This window comes from Acyrthosiphon pisum, chromosome X (genome assembly GCF_005508785.2).
Source record: "Acyrthosiphon pisum isolate AL4f chromosome X, pea_aphid_22Mar2018_4r6ur, whole genome shotgun sequence".
Classification (NCBI taxonomy): domain Eukaryota; kingdom Metazoa; phylum Arthropoda; class Insecta; order Hemiptera; family Aphididae; genus Acyrthosiphon; species Acyrthosiphon pisum.
The window spans coordinates 70,822,834-70,834,860 of record NC_042493.1 but is presented as its reverse complement, the minus strand read 5'-3'; positions in this window follow the sequence as shown (position 1 = coordinate 70,834,860).

Sequence of the window (12,027 nt, the reverse complement as noted above, 5' to 3'; positions counted from 1 at the left end):
GCATTCACGCAAAATAATTTTTTATGCTTTTGACTTTCGACTAAACATAAAGTAAAGTTAGTAATTATTCCCCATTATAAAAATTATAAAGAATAATATTTTTGAGAGTTTCACACTTTGACACATTGATTTATCTAAATACTGTCTCAAAACAATTTAATATCCATATTTTAATTTACAAATTTTATTTTTTAAGTCGAATATAAAGTCAAATAATAACTAAATATAAGACCCTCAAAATATCCTTTATAATTTTTGCAATGGGTGATTTTATTTTATGATTACTCAAAAATCATAAAAAAATACGATTTTATGTGAATATGTTTTATTGTGTATTTATGTCTGAGAGAGGAAATGAAAATAAATTTATATTACGATGATATCATCTTAATTTAATATTACAAGTCTTAGCTTTTGCAATATTTTATTAGATGAAAGCGTATAAATGTCATCTACACAAATAGTGGAATATATTTTCAATGTATATTAATATTACGTGGTTGATACCACCATTTATTAATCACAATAAGTAATTACGGTATTCCATTGTGAACTTTATGATTTGAAAATACAAATAAAATACAAACAAAATATTTTCTTGTCAGTGTATAGGTGCTTACGCAAATACGCAATTATAATAATATTATAATGATTAGGTATAATATTTAAAATTATAAATAATTTTTAGAGGTTAGCGTTAAATAATAATTATTAAGTTTTTGAAAGGCTTCATTTAAATGTATTTTGAAAACTTAGTAATCATCATAGAGTAATATAATTACGGGGAGGGGGGATTTGGGTGTCGTATTACTCCATGACTTTTCTTAACTGCTGAACCATATTTTATATTTTTATGTACTTATTATTTATTGGTATCTATTAATATAGTATAGTTTATGGAAACAATAAATAAAAACCCAAATTCCCTATGGTATACAGCTGTAGCTAAGATAATGTTACTTCGTAATAAACACTTATCACTATTCCAAATTGAATATTGTACAAATAGATAGAAATAATGCAGTTAACTCAATTTTTGGGAATTTTTTTCGGAAACCTATAGCTAATAGGTATATTTCGATGAGTGAAGCACAAAGGTACAATCAGAATTTGGCGTTCGGACTTAGTTTCAAGGTTATAACATTTTGAAGTTCGGGATTTTGCGTATATTGCACACTTGCAAGATGAAGACCACACATGCGAGTATCACGTCCTAGTTCTTAACATTTTAAAGTTATTTTGTACATTATTATACATTATCACATAGTATTATAGTAATAAATAATAATATAATATACTATTTAATAAACAAGATAATTGATTTATGACTGTTGACATATTATATCGTTTTTGTTTTAATCAAATCAAGCGTAGGGACTTAAGTTTAAGTACTTTACTTTGAAATCGAGTCGGTAGTTGGTATTATTATACCTACCAAACACATTGTTTATTTAATACTTATCAAAATAATAATGATATCAACTCGACTAATTTAATTGATTGTTCTGGAGGACCGACGAAAATGAGATGGAGAAAAATGTTGTTATATTTGAAACAATAAAAATGTTAAGTACATTATATTAAAAAATATAAGAAGATACTAATTTACACAATAGTTAATTTTTATTTATCATTGAAAGTGTTTTTTTTTTTTTTTAAGTGGAACTTGCAGGTAAAAAATGGAAAAACTTTTCTAGATATATGATTTTAAATAAACATAATAATATAATGTTATTGTTTAAAAATTACTATAACTTATAAGTAATATTTTTTTTTTTTTTTTATGACTCAAAGTAGTCTTTAAAAATTAATCATCATTGTTTTATAATGCTGAAAAATAAAGAAAACTGTTGATGTTCAAATGAAAATATTTTTCACCAAAATCTGATAAAAGCTCATTAATAATACCTACAAATGTACTTGATATTTTTGTGTTTGTATTCGATAAGTTTTTTTTGAAAGGTAGGTAACCTACACATTAAAATATATATAGGTACGACTACCTATATATAGGTACGACAGAAGTTTTGTCAAAATTAACACAACGAAACATGCCACACTGGGCCAGAGTTATACAGAATGTAAATGATTAAAATAATAACCTGTCATTATTATAACATGCCTATTGACTATAAAATGTTCAAAGTTAATATAAGATGATGTCAATGGAATATTTGGGTTCTCTATTAAGCCCATGTGCAACATTGACAAATGTACAAAACGTATATCTCAGAATAAAAATAAAAAAGTGGGCCAGTGGGTGTCACTCTGCAGTATAGTAGGTTACAAGTGGGTCACTCTAATGGATTATGTTAAATTTGAATTCAATGATATATCATTGCATAAGAAAATCAATTCTGAGCTAGAAAGTCAATCAGCCAGCTATAATATATTACTAAATATATTTGATGATATTTTTTTAAAAAAGTAATTAATATATAACTTATTTACGTGGAATATTGTTTTAAATTTACAATCTACAATTTAGCTATAAAAGTTGAAAAATTTTAATTTTTAATTTCAAAATAAATATTAAATTTTAATTGATAAATTTTGAAAAAATTTGAACTTCAAATGCTTAGGTATAAAAAAAAATTGTGCCTCTGTATTTTTAATATTTTTCAACTTCTGAAGTAACAATATATATTAGGAGAATTTTATTCAATTTTTGCCCTTTTTTACCGAAAGAATAAAATTTTATTGACAATAATTGTCAATTTTAGTTTTTTTTCTATAATTATTATAGAAAAAAAACTAAAAAAATTTAAAATTAAATATGTCCACAAACAGCTCAAAAAGTATCAAAATGTTTAAAACATTTTATCAAGTATGGGAATTAATAAAACAAACATGGTGTAAATTTCATGTACTCGTATCTACAGTTATTCTATTTGAATTACAACAAAATAATAAAATCGCTACATAAGAAATCCAGTGAAGATATCCAATGTTGTAAAATTGAGTAAATAAAATACATAAAGTTCGAAAACTTTTGTAATTAGGTGATTTTACTCTTTTAAAAAAAATGATTTTGTGTTAATGCGTTTTGACTAGTCTTTTGGTCTACAGTTAGAATACAAACAGTTTGTGACACTTGACATAATTTTATAGAAAAAATATATGATTAAGGCACGTGACCTGTTTTTTGCTCAAGAATATGCTCAACAGGAAAAACTCTCACACCTCGTACAGTGATTATATTACGATAAAAATTTTTTATGGTAAGAGAAATACTTTTTAGAGGGATTACTGGAATTGAATTTTCAAAATTATATTTCTAAACCATATTATAATATGTTTTTGAATAATATGATCAATTTTTACAAGCTTTTGATTTGTTTATTACGTTTGTTTTAAGCAACGAAATTTATAATCTATGTCTAATGCGCCTTGTATTTCTGAATAAAATTATCCTGTTTCTTACAAAAAAAAAAAATATACGAAATCAGACCATCTGACCATTATCTGCGACGAGTGGGAGATTTTCCTGTACCTAAAACGTTTTTTGAGCAAAATATCATGCTTTTCATTTTGGTTGGCGCCATGGCGGTGCCGTTTACAATATGACACTGCGTTTATATAGATAACCCGATACCCGTAGGTCTACAATATCATACTCCCACTCATAGACCTTATATTATAGTATACCTTAGTATAAGGTCTATGCTTCCTCTAATCATAATTTATGACTAACACAAATTCATGGGCGGCGACGACTAAATTGCATATTGCCTAAATATTGCCTCTTATATTATCACACACAAGCTGGCCCCATATAGCCGAAGCTACTTCGAAATTTGACATCAGACGACATGATTAATTTATATAAATATAGGTGCTGAGATATACTATATTATAATTATTGTGACCTACATATTCTGGACTGTTGTGCCTGCAAAGTGCAAAGGTGAATAACAGATCGGATGGTCAGGAAGATCCAATTAAAACTTGAATCAACTTATAAATTATTGTGATATATAGGTACAAATTATAATGAAGCGGTGTCTTTCTAAAATGTAATAAAAGTTAACACGAGCACTGGGATATAAAACGAGATGTATAATTATTTAATTTAATTAGAATCCAATTAATTGTGTCAATTGAAGTGGATTATACCCTACTGAATCGGCGTTAAGGCATATATTATTATGAAACCGGTATGATTAAAAATCTATATAATAAGTATAAAATATTATAATATATTCATTAATTGCACTAGAGATAAACCACGTACAAAAATCAAAAACCGAAATTGTATTAAATAAACAAATAAATTTGCATAGGTGTGGAAATGTAATTTCGAATATCATGTATGATGTACCTACCTTCAAGCGTAATACTATAAAGAATTGATTCGCAAACATCAAACGTAAAAAAAAAGTATATAAGGAATAAACACTCATTTTTTAAAAGTGTTTTAATTTTTTTCATAATATTTTTTGTACATAATTCAAAATCAAAGCTGTATCAACTATTGCATATATTTTTTTAAATAAATTGGCTATTATACAAGTTTAATAACTACATAATATAGTGGTCAATGTTTGTTCTAATTTACATACATAATTATGATTCAATTTTTTTTTATTTAACTTTACCTATTGTATTTATTTATTTTTTTATTTAAACAATTAAATATGTTCAAACAACTAACTCCAGATAAGTAATAATTATTAAGAATTTTAATGATAGAAGCTAAAAGCTTTATAATATTTGTAGTTTTTATAGTTATTTTAGATTTTATAAACAAATATTCTTTAATAATATGCATTATAGGTACTCCTAAACTTCTTACTTAATTATCTAATGGTGCATATAGGATGAAAGTTCTTACCTATAAAGGTAATATAATTTTCTTAAAATATGTTTATATAAAAGTCACTTAGAAAGGATTAAGTTAGAAGAACGTTTATCGCGGAAAATTATGTGACAGGAACACTGTTTCTCAATAATTTGATTTTTTTTTAAATTATTACTTACTAGGTTTTAGGGCGGCTTAAGCAATTACTGGTTTATGTCAATATAAAATTATTAAATCACAATGCATATTCATTATTTGTTTATTTATATACGAAATATAAAAAAGCGGGTAAGTGGGTGTCGTTCTGCTGTACAGACGTAAAGTAGGTTAGAGGTGCTGAGCAGAGAAGGTTTGTCAGTTTAGGGTATTTTATATTATATTTATATTGTTATTATTAATTATTATACCTATTAATACGGTAGACGGTAAATTTATTTAATATACTATAAAATTACAAAAAATAACTAATATCGTACCTATATGTAATTTCGTTCAAATTTCAACATAACATATTAATTATAAAAAAAATGTGTTATTATAATTTTTAGATATTTTAGTTAGGTATAGAATAACCTATTTACGTGGAACCTTGTTTTAATTTTTAAATCCTTAGCTATGAAAGTAGAACATTTTATGTATTTTAAACTACAAAATAATTTTTAAGTTTTAAATTTGATAAATATTCTCATAAATCGAACTTTAAATTTATATAAAAAAATTCTGCCTTTTAGGTATATTTAAAATGTATTGAAACAATGTATCAGTAGTCTTCTATCAAATTTTCACGCTTTTTGACACAACAAATATAATTTTATTAACATTTATAGAAAATAAAACTAAAATAAGTGGGCAAGTGGGTGTCGCTCTGCTGTACAGTATGGTACAAGTGGGTTATAATATAATGGTAATATTCAGTGAAGATTGCATGTATCCATCTATGATCATTTGTTTCAGAGTTAGGTACAACAAAATCCAAATCGATTTTGTGAAAACCTGATTTTGCCTAAAAATTCCCATTTTTCCATAATTTTTTTTTTTTTTGGTTTTTCCCGGTGCTTTTGAAAACTCTGAGAATTTTTTACTTTTGACCCCCCAAAGTATCAAATAGCGATTCACTTTTCTATCAGAAAAGATATTGTTGAAGAAAATCTATAAATCATATAAGTATTTTTACTGACCTAAAAGGTAACAGACACAAAAAAAAAAACCTTGTAAAAATCAATACATTTTTTGCTCTACTAGAATCTGAATAAACAGTGATTTAAATAAAGAATTATGTAGTTACCTAGATTTAACTAAACATTTATAGGTGGAAGATGTAGGTAAGTACCTACTACTTAGTTAGATAGGTAGGTATATTTATATATAAAACAGGAATTTACATTTAAGTATTTAACTAACATAACGTTGCTTAATTTAACTGGAATAAGCTAAGTTATTAGGTAAGTATATAGGTAGCTATACTTAATTAACCTTTTAAATAAGTTAGATACCTAGGTTCTTTAATTAGTTTATTTACTAAGTTAGGTAACTGTAAAATAAACTAATTAAATATGTTACCTATACCTACCTATACCTATTAATAATATATATGGTCAAGTTACAAAGTTAAATTAATTACGTAACTTTTTAGCTTTTAACTTTTCTTTAGCTTTGGAACTAGGTACCTATCTAGTTAACGCCTACCTTTGTTTATATTATCCTTAATAATATATAATACATTTACTTATTACTTATTATATTTTAAGTCTTTATACTTAAGTAGGTATGTACCTACCCAGTACTTTAGTAGTTATATACCTACCTTATAGTTCTTGGTAGCTGGTACCTATATAACTACTAAGGAATACAGTAAACAAAAAGAAAATAATACCTATAGTACCTAACTATTTAGTATTTATGCAACGATCCACAAGGCCCGTTAGGCCCTTTATGGTACTATTGATAATTGGTCAGGGTTAATGGTAGATATGCGTAAGTAAATAAAGTTGAATAGTAGTATAATGATCAATAGTCTGTTGTTTGAATAAAAAATCACTCGATAGTCGATAGCGACATATTGTTTAACAATTGTCTCAACAATTCTATTTCACTAATGCACATAATATTATTATCCTCACAGAGGCCAAAGACCCTTTATGTAACCATTGCAACCCAATACTTGTGAACCATTTATATCTATTGATATTATTTTAAAAGATGCGACCAAATAATGGTCGTAGTGGGTACAAACACTACAGATGAGTATCCCTTTTAATGGAAACAAATTTTAAGTGATGAAAAATCGAAAATTTATATCATAATAACACGTAGCGGTTATAGGTAGGTACCACAAGTGTTATATTCCTATAAAAATTGGAGTATTATATGTGGACAGATGACAGTAGGTACATTTACAAGAGAAGTACTTCATCGGAAGGTAGGTGGAAATGCATATCTAAATTTTATTTAAAATGAACTACCTGGAATGCTTCAGGACTTACTTTTAGATTTACCAACATGATGGGGCCCCACCAAATTTCTCTAGAGCAGTGAGACAGCACTTGGATGAAACATTTACTTGTTGGATCTGCAGAGGAGGAACAATTCCATGGCTTGGAAGGTCTCCAGACCTAACTCTTATGGATTTTTTTGTTTGGGGATACTTATTAAAGAACAAGTCTGCATTAAAGGAAGTCGATTCTGAAGCAGAATTAAGGCAGAGAGTTCTTCAAGCAGCTATTGAAATGCGGAGAGTGATGACAGCAGGAGTAACTGGGAGACAAGTACGTAAGGGATCACGTGCTTGTTTGAGGCAAAACCGTTAACACTTTGAATAGCTTTTGCAATAAATGTATGTGTACAAATTATTTTGAATCTCTTGTAATACAATTTTTAAAATTAAAATAAATTTAAATAAAATCAGTTTTGTATTTATTGCTTAGAATTTGTTTACGCTTTTCCCGGTTTTTCCACAAATTAGGTGGAAAACCGGCTCTTCAGAAAAGTTTAACGAAAAAATCTTATACACTGTTGAAAAGCTTATAACATTTTGAAGTTTTTTTGAAATTTGCACCCTCCCACCTTAAAAAATAATTGTTGTTAGATAAAACTGAAATTTTTTAAAATTTCGACATTTTAAAGTTATAAAAAATGTGTGTTATTCTTTTTACCCAAAAAATCAGGTAAGAACCTTGTAAGATATGTTTTCCTAATCCCAATTTTATGAGCTTTCCATCAATGTATTCAAATTAATTTTAGTTTCTACGGTTTAGCAGATATGAACATAATATTGTGAATCAAACTTGCGTTTAACTAAAAAAAACACAAACCTGGAAATTATCACCCTTATTATTGATAATTCGATTATGGTCATAAGAATTTTTTTTTGTTCCATTTGAGGTGTAGAAACACCTCTAGAAGTTTGACACATTTATCGTGCAATATCCTTGTATAGGTATTTATAATTTATGGACAATTCGATATCGGTTGTCGTCGATTAATATCTTAATTAAATGTTGTTTTACCCGTGAACCAATTTATCGTCGACGATGATCAAAACGGTACGTTGGTACCAGAATAAATTGGTCATTGGCTTATTAAGTCAATAACAAAATATAGGTATATTATGCAATAAGCTTAACATCTATTATACTTTATAATTTAATGATAATACGAAAATTCAAAACGATCGGTTCCGGTACCTACTGGTTCTCCAAAAATAAATAACTGTTCCCTTTTGGTTCTGAAAAAAATGTAAAGTTACCGGTTCAGGTAATTTAGGTACCGGAAAGTATGATAATTTTAAATACCTATCCGGAATGCAGATTTAAATAATACATATAGTATGAACTTATAGGTATTTATTTTTATTTTTATTTTTATTTATTCTTCAAGAAGATAATGGGCCCCACTGAACATGTTCGTGTGGGGGCCCCTGAGTTCACAATTCACAATTTAAAATATAAATACCTACATTAAATAGTTCCTATAAATTAAATACTTACAATTTGTAATACTTATACATTTCTCACATACCTAACTATAATATTAATAATATAAGTAATATATAATTTTTTCTCTTTGTTTATATAATATAGTATTATGTAAAACATTGTGTAGGTAGTTAAATAATACAATATAATATGTTAATATAAAACTAAAATTAAGAATAATTACTAAAATCGTACAACTAATATGATAAATAATGCAGTAATCATATACGTTTGTTATGAGTCTGTCTATATTTTGTTCTTGTAATAGCCAAAGTGTAAGGTTTTTTTAAGAATCTTAAAAGAGTTGCTGTGTTTAATTTCTATTGGTAGTAGGTATATTGAAAATTTTTCGACCAATATATAAGTATGTGGATTGTGTTAATTTTTTGTGTATAGTTGGTACTTTGATATTAGATATTTGCCTAGTATTGTGTCCGTGTTCAGTTTTAAAAGTAAGGTTATTTTTAATTATGTAAATTACTGACGCTTTATAAAATAATTTTTGTCATTGTATACCTAAATATTTTGTGTGGTGTCTTGAGGATTTTTTGGATAATTTTTAGTATTTTGTTTTGGATTTTTTTTTAATGGATCTATAGTTGTATCATACGACCCTATATATCTAATTATGGATTCTATTAATGCTTGATACACTAGGTACTCTAATTGTCTTAAGTTCTAAGATATCTATTAAATTTTTAAATGCATACATAAGTTTTCTTAATTTATTTGTTAAACATTTTATGTGGTCATTCCATTTAAGATTATGACACATTTCTATACCTAAGTATTTACAGTTTTTAACTATTTTTACAAAGGTTTGGCATGTTAAAGAAGTATGGGCAACAAACGTTTTAACATTTGTTAATGTATTAGATTCTAAGAGTATATGATCTAAACAGGATCCTCCTATTTCTTTAGTTCTAGTTATACAGTTAACGAGACTAATAAAACCGTATTCATTTATTAAATTGAAATAGTTATTACTTATTACTATCTGTACTATTATTGATTATATCTAAATTTAAGTCACCTTTTATTACAGTGTAGTTAGTTTTATTGGCTCTGGCTCTATGTAGAATAGTTTGTTCGAATTCATCTAAGAAAGAATTAATATTGATTTGGGGAGGTTTGTAAATACCATAAACTGTGAAGTTTGAATTTCCCTTTTTGCAATTTTTTTCTAGACTATACATAAAATTAGTGTTCAGTTACTTGTGTATTTACGATAGAATTATTTATAAAAGCAATTATTCCATCATTTTGATTAATGTAGTTTGTACTTTGTAGTCTTGTACATAGTATAGTTTGGAATTTGAAATTGATTGTCATTTAGATTATGTAAGCCTAGCCAAGCTTCTGTTAAAATAATTATACCAAAAATGATTGTTTGATTATCCAACATTATGCAAAATTCGTCAAAATTTGTATTAGCACTTCTTATATTAAGAGGCTGTCAGCGCACTATTTGTTTTCTCTCTCTGGCTCACACGCAACATAGACAAAATTCATTTACGCAAAATCATTTTTTCTATGTGTTTTAGTAATTTTAGAGTAATGTCACCCATGGCAAAAAAGATAGAGAATAATATTTTTGAGGGAATGACATATCGATTTGTCTAAATATTGTCTCAAAACAATTTAAACATCATTTAAATGTACAACATTTTTTTATTTATTTTGAAAATCGAATACAAAGTCAAATAATAATAAAATATAAAATCGATAAGTCATTCCGTCAAAAATATTATTCTCTATCTTTTTTGTAATAGGTGACTTTACTCTAAGATTACTTAAACGCATATAGAAAAAATGATTTTGCGTAAATTCGTTTTGTCTACGTTGCGCGTGGGCCAGAGAGAGAAAACGAATAGTGCGCTGCTGACATCCTCTTAAGGTGTATAATATTTAATGCATGATCCCTATTTAATATCGTTTTCATGTCTTCCCATGTACCATTATAAGTAATTATTTGATTATAGTCGTTGGCAAAATTATTTCTAAGTATATTGTCTGCCATTATTAGTTCGAAAAATACGTACCTATTATACATCTTAAATTGGCTTTTCTTTGTACTATCGTTTTTATTTTTATCAAAATAATGATAATGTTATAATTGTGTAGTGAATTTTGAAAAGTAATGGATTTTGTTGAATACGAGTGTATAAGAATAGGAATTTGATGATTATTCAATATTATAAATTGCGTCTGATTTTTTTTTCATATAGTGCAGTAGTTTAGTAGTGCCTAAGAAGTGCTGAATTAGCATGTTCTGTTTATTGTGTTTATTTATACTTAACCTACTTAATTTTATATTATTATATGATCTATTTAAGATTTGAAAGTAAGTTATAAATATTATAACAGGTAGTTATTTCCCAATTAAACCCAAAATTATTAAAATTTAAATTACTAGCTATAAGATATTATAGATTAAAACAATGGTTGGATATAACGATATAGCGTTATAGATAATTTATAAAAAAACGTAGATCATCGATACTTTTTATTTGTGTCTTTTTTGCAGAAGATCTGCAATTCCTTGTCCAGATGTATCGGTATCCAAGTTCTTTTGCTTTTGATCTAGTCTCCCAAAGCAGTTTTCTGTTGTAAGCTGTTAAGCTTTCATTAATATACCTATATTCTTGATCCTTTGAATCCAATTTTTCCCCGTTTCATAATGAATTCTTCTCTTTTTTTTTTTGAAGAAAATGCTACGACTATTTGAGGTGCTTCCAAATTACGATTTGATAATTTTCGGTATACATTTTCAATATCAAAAATATTAATATCAATATCTATAATTCCTGCGATATTGATGATATTATTAACTATTGTTTCAATATTTTCATTATTTTCTTTTTTTACACCACTTATTTCTACTAGACACGCTCTTTCGTTTTGTTCTAATATGTTGATTTTTATTTCTAGATTTTGTATTATGCCGTCGTTTTCTTTTAAAGTTTTTTCGAGTTCTAATATCCGGTTACTATTAGGGTTAAGAGACTATCATTAGTAGTTTTATGATTATGATCATATAGTTTATACACAAAACAGTAATACCTATCGTTCAATTATGATGGTTAAAATTATTTTATTTTTGAACCTAAATTAACCTATTTAATCTAAAAATTCCGGTTACTTCTCTTAATTTTTATAGGTTCCGGTTCCAGAACCGATTCTTTTAGGTTTTTGTTCTAATCCCTGCTTTAAACCAATATATAACTCACGTTCGTGAAGTTGGCCCACCTA